General features: G+C 42.4%; 1 long non-coding RNA gene across 1 annotated transcript; it reads left to right on the forward strand.

Annotated features, from left to right (window-relative positions):
• The first annotated feature begins 13,707 nt into the window (after window positions 1-13,707).
• LOC126919050 (uncharacterized) lies at window positions 13,708-18,164 on the forward strand. The gene is made up of 2 exons (XR_007711502.1): window positions 13,708-17,768; window positions 17,856-18,164. It is a non-coding gene; the product is annotated as an uncharacterized LOC126919050 (long non-coding RNA).
• Window positions 18,165-18,899: the final 735 nt, after the last annotated feature.

An 18,899-nucleotide genomic window follows, 5' to 3' on the forward strand; every position in this document is an offset into this window, starting at 1 on the left:
ACGAAGAAGGGACTCTCGTCTCAGGATGTACTATGTAACGAGAGACGAAACGCGCGATGGACAGAGAGGAGGAGTTCGTTTCTGTTCATCGATTGGAGATTCCGTGGATACAAGGCTCGATACGTGGTGCGGCTGAGGACCAGAGTGTTGATTGGTCGAACGAATAATCCAGCCAGCCGGCTAATAAGAGACGTATTTATACCTCTCACGGGGCGAAGACGAACGGAGTGACGGACAGGTCGATCAAAGGGAACGCCAAGCCGCGCTACTAATGAATCCGATTGTTCCCGCTGAATCGAATTGTTAATGAATTATATATCGTTGCGCGAACCTACCCCCTCTGAACGATCTATCCCCCGTGTTGCTGGGAGATTTCACGGTCCACCATCGACCGGTATCCATCTCTGTCGGAGCTGCTTCTATTTTCCCGCGGCCCAGACTGATCGCCTTCGCTTCGTTCGTCCGCTTCCTTTCCTATCTCAGCATCGTTTAGAGACAATGCATGCCAAGGTCGATCCTCGCAAAGCAGAAGATGGTTCGTAGTTTGCGAGCGATTCTCGATTTGTAGTTGGTTGTACGAAACGTGAAAAAAGTTCGAACAGGTTCAGTTAAAATCGTGTTTTATAGGTTAGGCTTGGAAAGGATGAATTTCTATTTTCCACCGACTCGAACTGGTCGCCTGCGCTTCGTTCGTCCTCTTCTTTTCCTATTCGAACATCGTAGAGAAACAATACACGTCGAGATCGATTCTCGCGAAGATAAATGTAGTTCGCGAAGGATTCTTCGAGGTCCTTGGTTGGTGGAAGATAAAGAAGATGAAGGTTTATAGAGGTTGAGTTAGATTCGTGTTTTATAGGTCAGATTTGAGAGGGTTGAAATTTGTGGACGGTGTTATAGGATGATTCGGAGACTGACTTTATTAGAAAAGTGTCCGGGTGGGTGGTATTGCGGGTATATATTAATTTTAATAGTGTCTTGATACTTAGTCGGATTATGTAAATCGGATGAAATATGCGACGTTAGCCAACTTTTCTCCCGTTGAGGGCACGAACGCGAGAATTTCGAGTTTTACGTACCACCGTAAATCTTGCGTAATCCACCATATGCGACCAGCTTTCTTTCCTTCGAAGCGCCAGTACAAAAACATTCTCAAAATCTTCTGGAACTCGAATTTTAATAAAAAAAATTCTTCTCCTTAATACCTAGAAAAATTTCTCTACCCCCGCCTCTGCGCACTGATAAGAAAGACGAAGATCTCAAATATAGCCAAGAGGACTATATGATACGCTAGCAAAGAAATTGTTCGAACGATGATCATTGGATTATCCTGCGTTATGTCGCGATATATTATGCGTTACGTAGTTCAGAATTCTTTTAACGTATCTGATTATAGCTTCGTCTTGCTACTGAAACGGTTTCATCCTATATTTTCACCTTTCCAAAGATACTATAATAGAAATTCCTACCGTCGTAGAATCTCTAGAGAAACAGTCGTAAACAGAAGCGACCACAAAACCTAGCTTCCGATTGTTCACCACAAAGAAAAGAAAAGAAAAGAAAAGGAAGAACGAAGGCGGTAACTGGAGGTGCAACAGTCCGTACCCGTGTCTAGCATTTTCGTTGAGGTCTCTTTACCGTCTAAACGTTTCTCGAGAACGTTTACTTTTAAAGGATTAATAACACACCGTGGCGCGGGTCATTATCCCTCTAACTGTCCATATCCAGCGGTTCGTCGACGTCCGCTTCCATGGAATGGCGCGTTTCGTCCAGCAAAAGGTTACCTTTCCACTGAAACTGGCTGAAATCGACACGTACCGAAAGATCCATCCGGAACGTGGGTATTTCCGCTCGTTCGTAACGAGCCAATCTCCAGCCGGAGGCGTTTCTCTTCGTTACCGTGAGAAACCCTTCCGTGTCAGGACTATGACACTCGCTCGCAGTAAACAAGCGATCGGTGCACGTGCTGCTCTTCCTCCTATGCAACGTCTATCATCGTTACTGATTATTCCTTGTTAATCGTCACGAACTTGTCGTTCAACGAAACAGGTAATTTTCCCAACAATTTTCCGGCAAACCGAAGTACCATATAATGAATTGTAAATATCGGTAATCTGTATGCGTTGCTACGAATTCAAATGGAAAAATTATCGTATTGACTGCCGAGAGAATTCTGTCAATTTTTCATACGGTAGAATCACTTATTTTAACACGATATATCGCTATATAAAGTTGTGGTATAATATCAGTGGCAAAATAAAATTGTTCAAGCATTTTGTAATGTATTTACATCGATGCGTTGATGTTAAAGGTATGACTAATTCTACAAGTTAGGGAAATATACAAGTGCTGGGAAATTAAATGTCGCGAATAAAAGATAGAAATTAAGTTATTGCTTCGCAAAGATTATTTGTGGTGCAAGAATATTTAATTAAATGGAAATATTGTAAATGGTACCGCTTCTCTTTAATCTGAACTTGTGAAAAAAGCTTGATTTCTTTACTGGAACACGGCTTGCAGTAACGTCAAACCCCATGTTGAATCACGTACAGAAATAGAACTCTTAACCTTTCTTAAACCGCAGGGCTGAAAACATCTGCTGTATCTGCTTATTTACACTTTATTACGAGTTTCGACCGTTGTTTCCACGTAACCAATTAGAAAAATCGTAAAAATCCTTCTTCGACGGAAATATAATGCTTAAAATGTTATTATTTCACGTTGTCTATAACGTGTATGTATAGAAGCGAGAATGCCTTTAAAGCTCTGAAAGCCGCATAAACTATTAACGAAGAAGCTTAAAGTCCCGAGAAACTAGCAGAATCGAATAAGTACTACGTGCGGAGACTGTTCAGAAGTTGGTTGAATAAGAACTCCGTGTTGCGTTTCTTGCAACGAAAGAGCCTGGCAAGCAACAGCAGAGGAGCGTAATTTGTAATTAAAGAAACGGTAAATCGATGAGGACTCGAGATACGCCGAGTTCTTCTTCGACGATCCAACGAACGCCCAGCGGTAAATGAAACTAAGTACATATTATTTGAAACCAGATATAGCTCTCTGTAAGTTCGTTAAAAATAGATAAAAACCTGTCGGAGATTCGGTCGATTTTTTACTTGTTAAAAGTTTTATTGGAATTCGAAGATCACAGCTGAATTAAATTTGACGAGGACATCGAGCGACCCTCGTTCAACCTTCAACGAAACAACGTTACAGGGATAAAAATGCAATTCCCTTGGGATGCATAAATTCCGTAAACGCGGAACGCAAACGTCGTAAATCTCACGATCGACCAAGCAATCGACTAAATGGACACGTGAAATACAGCGTGGCGCTTCCATTAAAAAGGACGAAATGATAAAGAAGACGTTGAAATCGGCCGCGTTACGACTCGCTTAATGGGCCTCTGTTTACTTTCACATATTTATTAGCCGCCGCGTAATATAATGTCAATTAAAATCTAGCGCCGTTCACCAGTAAAAAGTAAAAAGGGAACCCAATCGTACACCGTGCGTTCTCGAACGAATCGCGCCGAATAAAACGTCCTCGAATAAACGTCTTCTTCGCAGGGATCGAAGGAACGAGCCATTCGTTCGTCGGAACTTTTTTTCCTTCCAACGCTGCTTATTCACACCCAGGATGAAATAATAAAGCGAAACAGCGATTCGATTTGAAAATATAGGCTTCTTCGACAGTTTCAACGGGGAACCGTTTCTCTGCCAGTTTTAATACAGCGAGGTCCTTGATTTTTCGGCACACCTTCGAAAACTAATCCCGTCTTAAGGCTCTAAGATCGGCTTAGAGACGAGCATAAAACGTGAAATGTCCGGCACGGTCCGGTAGCTGACGTTTAAGTTCATTCTCGACTCCTAACCTCGTTGTCGCGGGTTGACACAGTCGTAAAACGGTATAAGGAAAAACGTGATCAACGTAGGTGGAACAAAAACAGCTATAAACGATCATTCGAGGGTGGAAAAAGGAAGGAGCCAAGAAGGAATCCGAAATGAAGTCGGAGTTTACGATCGAGTATAATTCATACGTCGCTCGGAAGCCGATTAGTGGAAATAACTTAATTCACGGTTTCGAGGTCGTTGTATTTTAAGGTCGTCCAACGAAAGAAGGGACGGGGGGTTTGTTCCTCCCGTAATTCGTGCCACGTTTAGAGACTTATTTATGGTGTACGCCGCTCGCCGACGCAATACGCGGTCAATCGTATTTTATTAACCGAGGCACCGCTCGACTCGACCAGTCGATAAACTCGAATTACTTTTCTTCTTACATCGAGTCGTCGTTCTGCTGGCCTTTTTAACCGGGCACGGCCAACGAGAGATTCGAACGGTGTTTCAATTAGGTTTCTCGAATAATTCGCAAACTGGTTGTGTCCGGTATTCATTCAGATTGCAAGCGTCTTCGTTGGAAGGTGTTTCGACGATGTCTGTTAATTACGTCACTGATTACTATTAGATACGTATTCCTTCGACAATATCTTTCTTTTTCGTTACTAAGCATTTGAAACGCCAATAGAGATTTATTTTAATTGGTTTCATACACAAATAACAATCTTTTAGAGGACTATAATCTTTGCCTCGTAATTATTGCATAGAAAGGAAATTTTACTCTTTGCAAATTCGTGACTAGTTTTCATCTACGAGAGTTATTTCATTATCTGGATATTTTTATTCATATTTAATATCATGTTGAATCCGTCTAAGGCAATGAGAAGGATATAACACATTTTAACTCCATCGTAAAAAGATATACATATTCTAAGAAAGAATGAAAAATCTATGCAAATATCCTATGTTTCTCCTTCCCTTAGAACAATCAAAATCCCGTGGCTTGCCATTTCCTGCTTCTAGATTGTCCGATCGAGACGCGAAAGGACCGTGTATCGGGCGAACCTTGCACAGGGTTCGTGAACTCTCGTTCGACGCTCTATTTCACTTACGCCAGCGTTTTACAATGGAGCCCTTTATCTCTTACTTCCGACGAATATCATTGCATAAATAAGCGGTTTCCCGCGCAACAATGTTGACAGTAACGCGAAAATCATGCTAACAGCTGGGGGATCCGCGACGATGGCAGAGAGAGAACGACGACGTTCCGCGGCGGTTTCGTGATTTGGCCGGAGGTGCATTTGTAATGCAGCGTAAAGAAAAGATAAAAGGGCGAGCGGTTCATCGGTGCTAGGATCAGGTACGACCGTAGAGAGGCCAGTCGCTGGTACGGTCGCGAGATCACGTTTTGCAATATTTATAAGCCGCATTTCAATGATATTATTCCGCCCGTTCCATTTCGTTCGTGGCCGCAGTCCTTCACGTTAGGAACCATGCAAACGGGATCCATTGTCGCGGAAATTCATATTGAAATTTCACAATGAAATGTCGTCGATGCATCGGATACGATCAGGTTCCTTCAATTATAGCTAAGGTGATCCGATAGTACGTACGAGTAAGAGTAATCATGTTTAGCGAGAAGCTCGGTTATTGGTTTTTCGAAGGAATTTATCTAGGGTGGATTCTTTGGAAGAATTATTTGTTCATTTATTGCGTGTTAATACAAATTCTTATATTCGTTCTTATGTCCGCATCTAATGACTATTTGCCGTCAGCTGAAAATACATTTAATGAAAGCTATAAATAGAGATGAACGAAGTTACATTCCATAGCACAAGTGCTATGCTTCTATTGTATTATTTAAAGAAGTAGGGAACTCCAATTCCGTAATTATAGTCGTTATTCCTATAATCATCGATGATAGCGATAGTTGCTACAGTAATTTATCAAAGTTGTTCTACAAAACAATTTTTGTTGCTTCCGTAAATTAAATCACACGAAAACATCAAACGTAATATTGTTCTGCCGTTTCCTTCAACTCCTTCCACGATCATCTCCAATCTCAAAAGCCTCGTTTTAAATTCCATTAGACATCTATAACGTATACTACAAGTTACCATTTCTACAATATGATTCCCAAGATGATTTCTATGCCCATGCCTCCTATCAATGGAATACTTGAAGACCACCCACCAAGACGCCCATCGACTCGAAACTCGTCTACAGGGAACAACGAAAGAAAGACGAAAGAAGACGAAAGTGATACGAACTCGATGGAACCTACGCATCGGTGGCTCAGGCGTCTGATTTGCGGTGCGACCCGAGCAAATTATAAATGGAATCGGACCGATCGCGAACTACAGAAGGAACCTTAGAGAGAGATTCGCGTTGGATGGGGCGTGTTTCACACGTGGCGAAGGTGCGTAAGGTCGGCAGACTTGTATGCTGGTCTGGGGTGTGTGCGCGCGAATGCAGCCACGTTCGTACGTGCGAACAAGTGTGAAAAGGAAGGCGAAAAGAAAGAAAGAAAGAAAGAAAGAAAGGAAGAAAAGGGGTGGCGGAGAGGCGGTGCGCACAACTCGAACGTGGGAGATGTTCAGGTAGCTCTGGTCGCGAATACGTTAGGCAGATTACGTATTATGATGCCCTATTGTATACAAATACGTATACCTACCGTGGCCTGTGTCGGTATATGGGCGTAAACACACCGAGATAGCTTTGTCTCTCGTGGAAACGCGCCAGTAGCCCTGCGGGGAACGTTCAGCTCCGCTCCCCCATAACAGCATTTCCTTTTCTCCCGCGAGAATATCGAGACGATATTGCCGCCAATTAAGGAGTCTTTCGAAAGAAGTGTTTTATTTAATGAATCGATAATCTTTTCGCCTAAAGTATTTATGATTCTATTAGTCTGCCTTGCTTGATCATTTATTGGCACAGATTGACTTTTATGTCATACGTTATAATTATTTATTAATAATTTAGAAGTTATAATTATACGTTGATATTGAGAAGGTTACGGAGATGATTCGTGGAATAAATCGTTTCAGATTTTATCGTCAAGATTAAAAACAAGTAATTCGATAAATCCATTGAAGGATAAAAGAATATTTCATTTTAATACAATGGGCAATTTTAATCGAAGGAAGTGATCATAAACCTTGTTGAATGTACCTAAATGTTTACCGTGGAAATCGTATTACGAGAAAATTTTCTACGACTCTTTAAGATTACCGAGAGAACGTGTTCTATGAGATTTATTCTTCTCGCTGACAAATTTACGTTCAAGGACAATTTTTCCCCTCACAGGTGTTTAACCCTTCCTTCGACGAAACGCTCACCCCATGAACGACGCCTTTAATTTCCCCATGAAACAAGCCGAGCCAGAACCATTCCTCAAGAACATTATTCACTTTGTGCCATTCGAACCGTCTTCTGCGCCCATTATCGACCGGCTGTATCGGTTCATTTCCGGGACGCTTCAAAGCCGAAAACCTCTACAATGTGATACATAGTCCGCGGTCATTTCTTTATTACACCGCTCATGATTCATACTCAGCAAAACCGATTCGTAAATCATCGGAACACGCGACTATGCGTTTCCACTCTTTCTCTTTCTCTTGTTCGACATTCAGTGCTTTCTCGTTTGTTTCTCGTCCCCCCTCCTCTCTCTCTCTCTCTCTCTCTCTCTCTCTCTCTCTCTCTCTCTCTCTCTCTCTCTCTCTCTCTCTCTCTGTATCTCTTTCACTTTCGGTCGAGACTGAGATCCGATCGAAATTTCGAGAGAGTCGTTAAATCATCGAACGGTCGATAGTGTCGATCGACATTATTTTTCTTCTTTCTTGTCTCTCGTTGCGGCTGGTTGTCGTTAAGACTCTGTTTGCTACACCTTCGAACGGACAGAGTAGGATGGTGACGAGAACGCGGCCAGAAAGCGAAAGGATTGGGAGGGAGCTAGTTAATCAACGCATACGTACGAGACGCACGTACGATTATACGACGACCAACAGACACGAGGGGATGTTTCAAGTTATTAATTGGTTGCGCTCGTAGATTATCGAGCCCTCCTCCTCTTGTCGCTTGTCCTAACTGGTCTCACTATTTCCGGCCTTTGAATGGCACTCTGTTTTGCCTCGGATAACTGCGTGTGTGAATAACGTTACGTTACTCCGTGGTCTGTTTTGATTAAAAAATCGAGCATTTGAATTTAAAATGTTTCCTTAATGGGGAGTTAGACGTGAATCGATCTCATATCGAAGGATTCAAATTAGAAATATTTCGTCATGGAGAAATTATTGGGTGATTAGTAGATTCAACTTTATATTATTTCTCTAATAAATTATATAGATTTTAATCGGTTTGCGATTAGGGAATGAGAGTTTGCAATATTTGGTTAATAAAGCTCCTTACATCTCTACTCTGTTACTTTGTAATTAGAGAACTCAGGTTCCAAGTATTTGGCCATAAATTTTTAACATCTGGTCACTGGAGTATTCAAATTTGAAATTCGTTCTTTTAGAAAATATAATTTTCAAACGCGTCGTCGTTAGACCGTTCGAATTTACAATCTCACGATTGAATTTTAAATTGAAAAGTCTATCAAGTTATAAAAAGATGAGTTTAATTTTTTTTTTCATTCAGACCTTTCAATAAAAAAATTACCAGCGAACAATGTGTGCAAACGTAAACGTATATCGATGACAGCATCGCAAATTTGAACAGGTTTGTCAGCTAAACGGTGACTCGGAGCTTTCACACAGTAACGATGATGTCGCGTCACACTCGACGTTCCTCCACAAAGGATCGATACGTAACTCCTGTCACATTTTTTCCTCGCTCGATCCTCTTTTTCCGCCACTAACACGCTAGAACGTAAGTTCAAAGCGCCATCGGCGTGCACAAAGCGCTGAAATTATTTTAACCCTCGGAACTTTCATAATTCCCCGATTACGGTATTCGGAAAATGAACATCCTATCCAACGATATATTATATTTCGGCGCAAGTTTGATAATTCTCTGTGATTGCGCAAAGGATCTGACGATAAAACGTGGAAAACGCGGCGTGTGCGATATACGCCTAATAGAAAATTCTTTTTCACCGGTATATCACTCATCAGCGTCCTTTGAACGTGTTACCGTGTTCAAACCTTTTGCTAGCGTTCGGGAAAAAATTGCTCGCCCAACGGAAATTGATTTTCGATCGCGTAATGTGCGGGAAAATCGAAAGCCTGTCGCGAAATTGCCACGGAACGCGCGTTCTTTGTTGCGATAACGATGTTAATGCAAAAAATACACGATGTTGAACGTACGAGTTCTTTATAGTCTAAAGTTCTAAACGAGGTTTAATAATTTCCTGATAGTCTGTCAGGTCTATCTTGTTTTTTTCCGCGAGTGTCCTAATATTTAGTTTGTGTAGCGATGCACGAACGCCCAGAATGGAACCAGGAACAAAAGAAAGGGAAAAAATTGGAAAGCAAGAAAGATAGGAAGAAAGGAACGGGGCGAGAAACGGGCGTTATATCGGCGTGAAAAAAGACGCGAGCTCTCAGTCTCATTTCCTAAGGGAGAAGGGAGATCGATTGGCTGCTGTTTGTACCTTCGATACTTCACCCTAACGCCTTAACTTAATGATCCGGAATGCATCGCTACTTTCGGAGATGCGCACGATCCCCGATCCTTTATCAATTACAGTAACGTTCGCGAAAGTCCCGTCTGTTATTAGCGTATCCCAAAGCGACACTTCGATCGATTGCTCGATTACTCTCGCGCGATTATATGGAACGGTAACATACGAGATGTCCGCTCGAAAATGTTCCCAGTTCTCTACCAGGCTACGTTCGATAAAGATGCTCCGTTTGTCTCAGAATCAATTCGGCCGAATTTACTGTTAACGCGCTCGGTTATTGGGCGACGGTTGTTACTGTCGAGGGAGAATCCTGAAATTAAATCGCCCCGGCAGCATTAAACGTGTTTCGCTATATACATATACATGAACGTATGAAGTTACAAAGGATGCAAATATCTGGAATCGGTGAAAGGAAGTTCGAATCGGAATTCGAAACGATTTCCAGCTGGATTTAAATTGACACGACGCTCATTAGCAAAATCGCTATGACTCCGGTTGTCAATCATTCGGTTAATGAAGCCATTTCACCGAGAAGATAAAGCACCTTTATGCGAATTTACAGTATTCGTCGAAAATTACCACTCGTAGACGTTTCACACCGCTCAACGTCGTTGCGAAATAAGCCCGAAGACGAAATTAATACTCCTCGAGCCAAAGTACCAATAAAAATCCCTCATCTGACAAAGGCAGCCGCGAACAACCTAATAAAGACACTAACCGAGTCCGCCACCGCGTTAACAAAGTAGGTTAATCGGTTTTTGCATAGCACGCCGCCACGCTAACTATATCGATATCAGCGACATCGATCTCTGATTACGAGACACCCTATGTGCAACGAGCCACGTTCGCCCAGGTACACACCAGGCCATCGTTGGCCTCACCCCGTTCCGCTCTATACGCTTCTCCGCTTCGTCCGTCTCCCTCTCTTTCGAAGCTTTGTACACCGTGTATACGGACGCTGTACCACGGGGCTCCACTACTAATAACAGCCACTTGGCGAGTGTGAAATAATTACTCCGAATGGCATCCAAACCAGTTTCCCCGCGGAGATTAGCATAAGTGATCGAAATGATCAATGAGTCCGTGGCCTGCGCGCGACGTGACTCGTCCCTTCTTCCTTCATTTTCTTCTCCTATCTATTTTTATTTCGTTTTCTCCTTCGTCTTTCTATCTTTTATAGCTGCACTCGTGTAATAGTTTGACTCTCGTGGCTGCACTCGGCCAGATACTCCTTGCCAGGTGACTTACCATGCCTCTTTATGTATAATGTACGTAGTTGCGTGTGTACTCCAAGTCGCTGACACGCTCCACGGGATTTACGATCGCGAAGACCGTGGCGGTCGGCCGTTGCTTGCCGCTAGTCGTTCACCAGGACACCTTTGTACCCGCTTCCCTCGATCGCGTGGCAACTTTCACCCGCGAGCGGATTCTAACGAGATAATAATAAGCAGGTTTTTGCGAATTCATCCGCGATCCACGGTGAAACGAACCACGGGATTTCATCCTGTCTTGGCCGAGTCACCCTTTTTATATAGACGAGGAAGATCGAAGAGATGCCGTGGATTTTACTATTATGTCCGGTTTCATCGATATGGTGAGATTATAAAGTAGCTACAAAGAAGCGCTACACCATCGACCATGAGAATATGGGAGAAAATGTTTGTGTTTTACCGCCAGTCAAAGTCCAGACGATAATATCGGCTTTCTTTTTAGATTCCGACTGTTTAAGTAATTTGCAAGTTGGTTATCTAGGATGGTTGATTGATTTTGCAGACGTGGGTGTGTTTCTAATTGCTTCCGCATTTTCTATTTTCTTACTGCAATCGTCGGGATTATAAGCGAATATTTTTTCTCAATCCGGCAGAAGAAGATCAAACTGTTACAATCTCAGACCCAAGTTTTTCTCTAATTAATCCCTTATCATCATATATTTCTCATAAGAAAAACATTAAAATACAGTACCATGTTAATAACTAGTAGAAACGAATTGCCAGTTGATGGTAAAATACGGTAAAATAAAATAACTCGATATTAAGTGCATTCTACTTAAAAGGAACGTTCCGCTTACTTTTCCATAAGTACACAGTAGATTAAGCTGCCTGAAATATTCGTAAAAGAAATGGTACCCAAATTTGTCTTCCGCTTCCTGGCAATAATTAGTATCAATCACATCACCGGTTTCAGTGATTTTGCACGAACTTTGAACCAGCAAGCCGAAATGCGCGCAAGATTCCAGCACGGTCATTTGTTTGGCCGCCCGACTATGCCTTGGACGCGGCTTAATTTCGTGTATCGGACAAGAAGCAATGCTTCCTGCGCGGCAGACTCGTTAACCCGAGGGTATTTGTTACAAGTGGATGCTGATGAATGACGGCAGCGTGGCTCTCGACCGCCCCGAAAATTAGGACAATAAGAAAAGATGCCTAAGGCGATACCCGACGAAGATTAGCGAACCTGGACCGTGCCACGGTTCTGACACAGAGAAGAAAGCAACGGACAACGCGGCCATTCTTTTCCAGCCGTGTTACCGTTGCTCTTGCGAGAGCAACGTTACGCCGTCAATGCCACTCTGTTTCGCGTTCCTCGTTCTGTATGCTTATACGCGCGAGCGAACAAGACGAGGAGGATAGAGGGAAAGTACAGTGTCCTTAGCGGAACGTAGGCGAGCCGTGATATATCTTCGTTGGTATTCGAGGCCCGTGCAACGAAAATCGTGGCCGCCACCGTGACGAATTTTAGCTAACTCGGTGGAAACTGGAGCGAGGGTGTTTTATGATCTCGAGTGCCGCACGGATTTCTTGGTTGAGCGGTTGGTAAATTGTTTCCGTGCTAGAGTGTAATGAAAACAAGCGGATACTTTGTAGAAAAAGAAGGTTCGGTAAAATGCTGCGGTTTTTTTTAACACCTCGAGAGTTTCTCAAGAACTCTGATGTGTTTGTATTAGAACTATACCGTTCTTTATACTAGGTTGTAAACATTACAGCAAAAAAGATATTCATTCCTTGTATGACTTGTCACTTTCAGAAACATTACACTACTATGTGTGCCATTAATATACATTAATTATTTTCCTTTCGAACGAGACAGCGTGTATAACATCAAAGTTTGAAAACTAATTACTTCTTTCTTTCGCAATTCTTTCGCAATATCACTAGCACTACAAGCAACAAACTTGTGGTTGTAAAATGTCTTTTCTTCGAAGACAGGATGCGAATAACTCGTATCACGTGCAAAGTAAATACTCGAAGAGTTAATAAATTATAATCGATCAATTATGTTTAACCAACATTCCCAACCATTCTCACAATTTATCTATCGATCATATCCGCAAAATCCAAACGAAACATCAAAGTGATCCAAATTTTACGCAAAGCGAAGTCTCAATAACAATAGACGGACACTGAAATTCGTAACGCGTCTCGAATAATACCGTTCCGCGGGCCATGCGGTCGTTACTAAAATTCGTCATTAAAATTGTGCATTATATGGGGTAGAATTTCGCGTAACGGCTGCGCCAAATATCAAAGTGATATTGCGCTCGGGAATATCGCTGGATGTTCGTCAGTCCTCACGCTAAATCGAAAATTGGCTCCGAACCGCGAAATCCCGTTTGAAATCCTTTTTCGCGCCTCGCGATTTCGATACGAATTTGGTTTGTGGCCCGGTGTTCAATGGTACTCGCATTATCCCCGACATGAACGTAATCCGCCGCTAATCGCACGGGCGGACAGAAGCGGCGCGGAGCAGACGCGCGCAATTGTGTTCCGTCATTAATTCGCGTTTAACGATTCGAGCGTTTGCATCCGGTTCGAGCGTAACGCAATCAGGCTGCCGGAATTCGCGATACTTAAATCACAGCCTGTTTATAAAGACCGACAGAGAAGAAACGTGGCGAACGCGTGTAAATTTGTACGCGTTTCAATAGAATGATGTATGGACGGGCGAAGGAGGATTTTGTAATATTTTGCAGCTTGGTCTATGTGCCATAATACACATGGACATAATACACGTCCATGTGGTCGGGAGCAGGTTTGTTACGTGGGTCGAGAAACTTTTTTCGGGCTCGACGTTTTCATACGATTGTCTACTATATGTTTTTTAATAAAAGAGATACGAGTTATTAGCGAGAGTTGTAATTTGATAGTAATTACGGAGCAAGGCTTTCATATATAATTATATAGTAAGGTAATTATGTTAGGAAATTTAGAGACAAATTGTTAAACAGTTTTTATAACTTGAAAAAACCATACGCAATTTCGGCTGATTTGTTATTTGGAAAAGTTGATTACAGATTTTCGATGAACTGTTTTTGCAATTTTATGATTTTACGTCGAACATGATAAACAGATAATATGATTCGTAAAATTTACTTGCAAAATTTTACTCTCTTTATTACTAAAATTTCTACCGTTAAACGAGTTTATCGTATTAACAGTGTTGTAAAATTTTACCAACAACACCGATACAATTGTACGAGAAAATTCATGGATGATGAATTTAACACGAAGGCAGGACAATTTTTCATAAAATAATAAATAAAAAATTTAATTTGCTAAAATCCCAGCCACTACAACTAAAATCAACTTCCCTATCATCTTTTTTCGCGATATTAAACTTACAAGGGAGAGCAGTATCCTGCCGACTTAAGGAACATACGACGAGATTAAAAAATAACATTTCCTCGAAGCGGGCCGCGGAACATGCACCAGAAAGGACAATTACAAGAAGAAGAGGGTAGAAGAGAGGGAAATAGAAAGGCGGGCATTGTCGTCGGGTTTTACTCGAGCTGCGCGCACTATACGGAATTAAATTCTCTCATGCACGGCGACGTAAGAGGTATACGAGGCAGCGCTGATGCGAGATCTCCAAATTCCTCGTTGAGGACACGGAAACGACCTCCGAGTAACCGAGTCGTTCGTGCATACCATTACCGGACAGCTTGATCGCGAGTGACGACCTGAAAAAGCCACGTTTAAACTGTATGAGAAAGTGTCAGGGCTCGTTGATGGAACGAGCCGCGAAGAGGATTTCAAGCTTGCTAAGGAGGGCACAGTCTCGAGAGGCCAATGGTCGCTCGCATTCTCACGACCCAACGAAATCGACTTTTGCGCTTCGATCGCTACGCTAGAAACGTCGAACAACACGTAACGTTTCTTTAAAATTTATTCCTTTTAAATTACATACTGTCGGTTGTGTACGTTAAAACATCGTCATCTGTATAGAGAGAGATAAATTAGCCGAGTAACGTGGGTCGATCTGGTAAAATGGTTCGTTGGCAATAATGCAGAATGTCTTGAGATCGATGAGAGTACTAGTCCGTGTCAGATGTTATTTTAGATTTAAAACTCCGTCTTGATTACGCGCTTATGTCGATAATTTGGATCATTTATTCGTGGATTAATGGAAAGTTCTTGCGGTAATACTCGTTGTTGCACGATAAAGTTTATCGCTTTATAATTTGACTTAAAACCACTGTGATTTCTAGCTCGCCATATTACAACCTAACGTCTAAAAGAATAACAATATACGGCGGCTAGCGGACTACAAATTCACCGGAAACTGTATTAAGGTCGAGCGAGATAAAGCAATTTCTATTCCGTGTAAATCGAATGAACGAAGTTTTGATAAACGCGACGAAAACAGAGGAAGCTCTCTGCCTTATCTTCCCCCGCTACTCGGTAAACTTTTAAAGACTCCTTAGTCCAGTATCTCGCGCTATTAACCAAGAACCGAAAAACTACTTGGGTGGCGATCACCGTGCATGCATCACAAATCACCGTCGTATAGCCTTTCCACGCGTTCTGTGTCCGTCCGTTAGTTCGTCCGTTCGTTCGTTCGTTTCACCATCGACATCCTATGGCTACCGTTCACGAAACGTTCAACGCCCCGAATTCCAACTCTCGCATACCAGCCTCGTTTTCAACAAACGCGCGGTGGCTTCCCCGATATCTCTTCACGCACCTGGAGCGCAAAGGGATCGAACCTGTGATTGTTTCCGTTCCGTGACACGAAACGATACTTAACCGCGTCTCTCTGTGAACCAACCATTCCAACGCGAGGTTAACGCTTTGCGCAACTTTCCTTGGATTTCACGGCACGTCAAGGGGAATGATTAATAGGAAGACAAACCGTAGTTTCTTCGTTTGAGGATAGCAAAGTGTTGTAGGACTAATTGTAAATTTTGAATAGGTGTTTGGTGTGGTAGTAGTTAATTGAGGTATTTGAAGGAAGTATAATGGTAATGGTAATCGATACATCATTTCTTTTTGCTTTTCGAACGTTTTCTCACCGGTACGGGCAAGGTTTCTTGCCACGTGTACATACCTTGCCTTTTGTATTCCATCATTAGATATATTTGATAAGACATTTCACGTTTCACATCGATCAATAGCAACTGGAATTCAACGATGAATGCGAACAATTAGAAATAACTGAAAAATATTGCACACGAAAATATCCAACTATATAACAGGTCTATCGAAGAAAAAAAGAAAATCTAAAAAGTACTTCTCTATATAATACCACTCTTACTATATCGTATCAATGAAACGAACTTCCCGACGGAACCTATCAAGCTATCAAACCTATCAAACAATCAGACGATATCAAAAGACCCGTATACGAATAGCATCACCGGCGAAAGACGTGTTACACCGAATCAGAACACGGATCTACCTCCTAGGACATAAGCATGTAACGAGGATGATACAGCAGATATATAGCCTGGCAAACTGTCCACGTAGTCATTTATATTGGAAGGTCGTGGCTCGAGAGAGGGGTCAAATTTCCCGGTGGAAATAATTCAAGGAAAATAGCCGACACACCGGATGAATCAGGAGAACTGTATGGTCTATATGCAGATTATATCGTCCCGGGTGGTTGTCGCTGGTGTTACCGGTAACGGACTCGGTATACTTAACCCGAACCTCTTGTATATTACGTACATTGTACCGGATCGTTCGGTGTCGAGGTGAAAATAAAAGGAGAGCTGGATGTGGTGTTGTGGACGAAGAGAAAAGAAAAAGAAGGAAAGATGGGCGACGCGTACCGGATCTTGGCGTCTCGATGTTAGGTGCACGTAGAAAACGTGAAAGGGGATGCTGAGAGAACGCTTTGAGCCTGTGGTTAATGATACGCGATGATACGCGGCATTCGTCACTGTCCGATGTCCGGCTTGATTGCCGCTACTGTTCTCTATCCTTTATCTTTCGCGGCCTCGTAACCGGCGGCGTGTGTACGCCGTTGCTACGGTTAAATACGTCCACGTGTGCATAAAACGCGTGTGGATCCGAGCGAGCGTAATGCGCCAACCGAGAGTCCGCTCTGGAATTCGAGGCTTCGAGTAGCCGGCTTCTCGTGATCAACGCTCGCGTTTCGTGAGATGAAAGAAATGGATGCTTCGATGCGAAGAATCGCTGAATATGATTTTTCACTTGAAACTTTCATTTATAGAGGGAATAATAGACACGTAAAAGGTGTTGAAAGTGAGGATATTTCTCATTTCTTTTTTGGATTGTGACATATACATGTATTTGAGATACGAAACGATTAAAAATCAAAGATAATGGACTAGCGAATCGTCCAAATTCTTTTTGCGATGGAAACATTCGAGTTTCATATATTTCAATAAAATTCACTCCCTTCGAATGTCAGATATTTCAAGTTTCAATTTGATACGTCTGGACTTTGCGTGATTTCAAATTCAAAGTACCGGGAGGGGGGGGGGGGATTTCGCGCCAACTCGATTATTCTCTCTCTCCCTCCCAAACAAATACAACTTTCATTTCGAAACTTACACCTCGAAAAAAATCCATCAGTTTTACATTCGATCCTCTCGTATGACCTACTTCTGCTCGGCGAATATTCAGACGGAAGGTCAGTTCCCGCGTTTACACAAAACTCGGGCAACTGGCGCATTTATACGCGCTGGATCGGCCGTGATCGTCGCCGAATCCGCGGCCAGAGGGAGACAGCAGACAAAAAGTACGTTTGGCACACTCCACCATTAGCGGTCGCGGCGAGGAGGCCCGGAACGATCGGCCGTAACTCATCCGATGAGCACGAGGATCAGACCAGCTCTGCTCTCCGTTACTCACTGACAGCCAGTCGTGGAAAAAGTTAACTTATTCTAAGCGTGAAACCAGACCCGGACTCCGAAAAGAAGCTGCACATCGTAATCAGTCCCCTCGCGTGCCATCGTCTGTGCTCGACTTTCGCAGGAACCAGAGCGTCTTCCGTTCCTTTATTACCGGCAAAGCTGAATCCTGATTCGTCTCGCCTGACGAGCTGAAATCTCCTGGCTAGGTTTTGTAACGGTAATTAGGATCGAGCCTATTACGGCGATAGCTTTTTACCAGTTCGTCGCCTATTGATATGCATTCCTTGTTTGTTGGTTTTAATAGGGCGAGGCGAACATTGTAGACGGTCAGTGAGGGCAATCTTTCGATGGGAGATGGTGAGAAGTTTTTTGCCCATTGATGTGATTGTCCAGGAATTTATGAGGTAATGACAGGCGCTAAAATTATACTTCGTGGGGGAGAAAATGGTTGGAACTCTTTCTGCTGGGAAGTATCTGGATACTTGTTTGGCGTTGATGGAACGTAATTTAACTACGAGGTGGTGGTCATTATTTACGATCATCGCATAAACAGGATGAAATTTTTTTGTAGAAAACAGCGTGCAATAATAAAATTCTTTATTGTCAAACTTCATGGAAGTATCATATTTTTGTTATTTGGAACGTTCTCTGAGTTACTAATCAGATATTTCTTTCCAAGATAGAAAGTCTACTTCGACTTCAACGATGTTTGAAAAGAGAGCATTTTTGATCCAGTGATTTCATAAGAAGATATTAGATGCTAGTCGTTAACTTGCCATTAGTTTCTGTTATTTGATAAAATTCATACAAGTACTGCTAATAGCGTAGAACGAATTTGGATATTATTATGAAACGTACATATACCTACGTAATATATTTGACCATTTTCTATCTCTCTGAAATCGATTAACGAGTGCTGGGAAAACAATGTCCAAGAATGTCTAATATCGTATCAACTAACAGAAATCACTCCTAATCCTAATCGAATCTGGTAATGTAGAAACACATACGAACATTCCATTACGGTGTACCGGTGGCATTTAATCTTGCGTCAGTGGCACAATTTGCAGTACCTTATCAAGTAATTTCTCGCGCAACCCTAATCACCGAACGCCACCGAGCACAGCTTGTATCGAATAAAAAAGAAGAGTACCCGAGCGAATTAATACAAATTACCAAGATCTACACCGTGAAACCGGGCAAACGACTAAAGTGTCGTAATAGGCAATTGAACGAACACTGGAACGGTATTTCCTCCTCCATCGTGTATACGTTTCGATAATCGAACCAGCGGCCGAGCAGCTCCGATGAATAAGAGCGATATAATTGCTCGTCCTACTTCGTAATC

This window comes from Bombus affinis, chromosome 7 (assembly GCF_024516045.1).
Source record: "Bombus affinis isolate iyBomAffi1 chromosome 7, iyBomAffi1.2, whole genome shotgun sequence".
NCBI lineage: Eukaryota > Metazoa > Arthropoda > Insecta > Hymenoptera > Apidae > Bombus > Bombus affinis.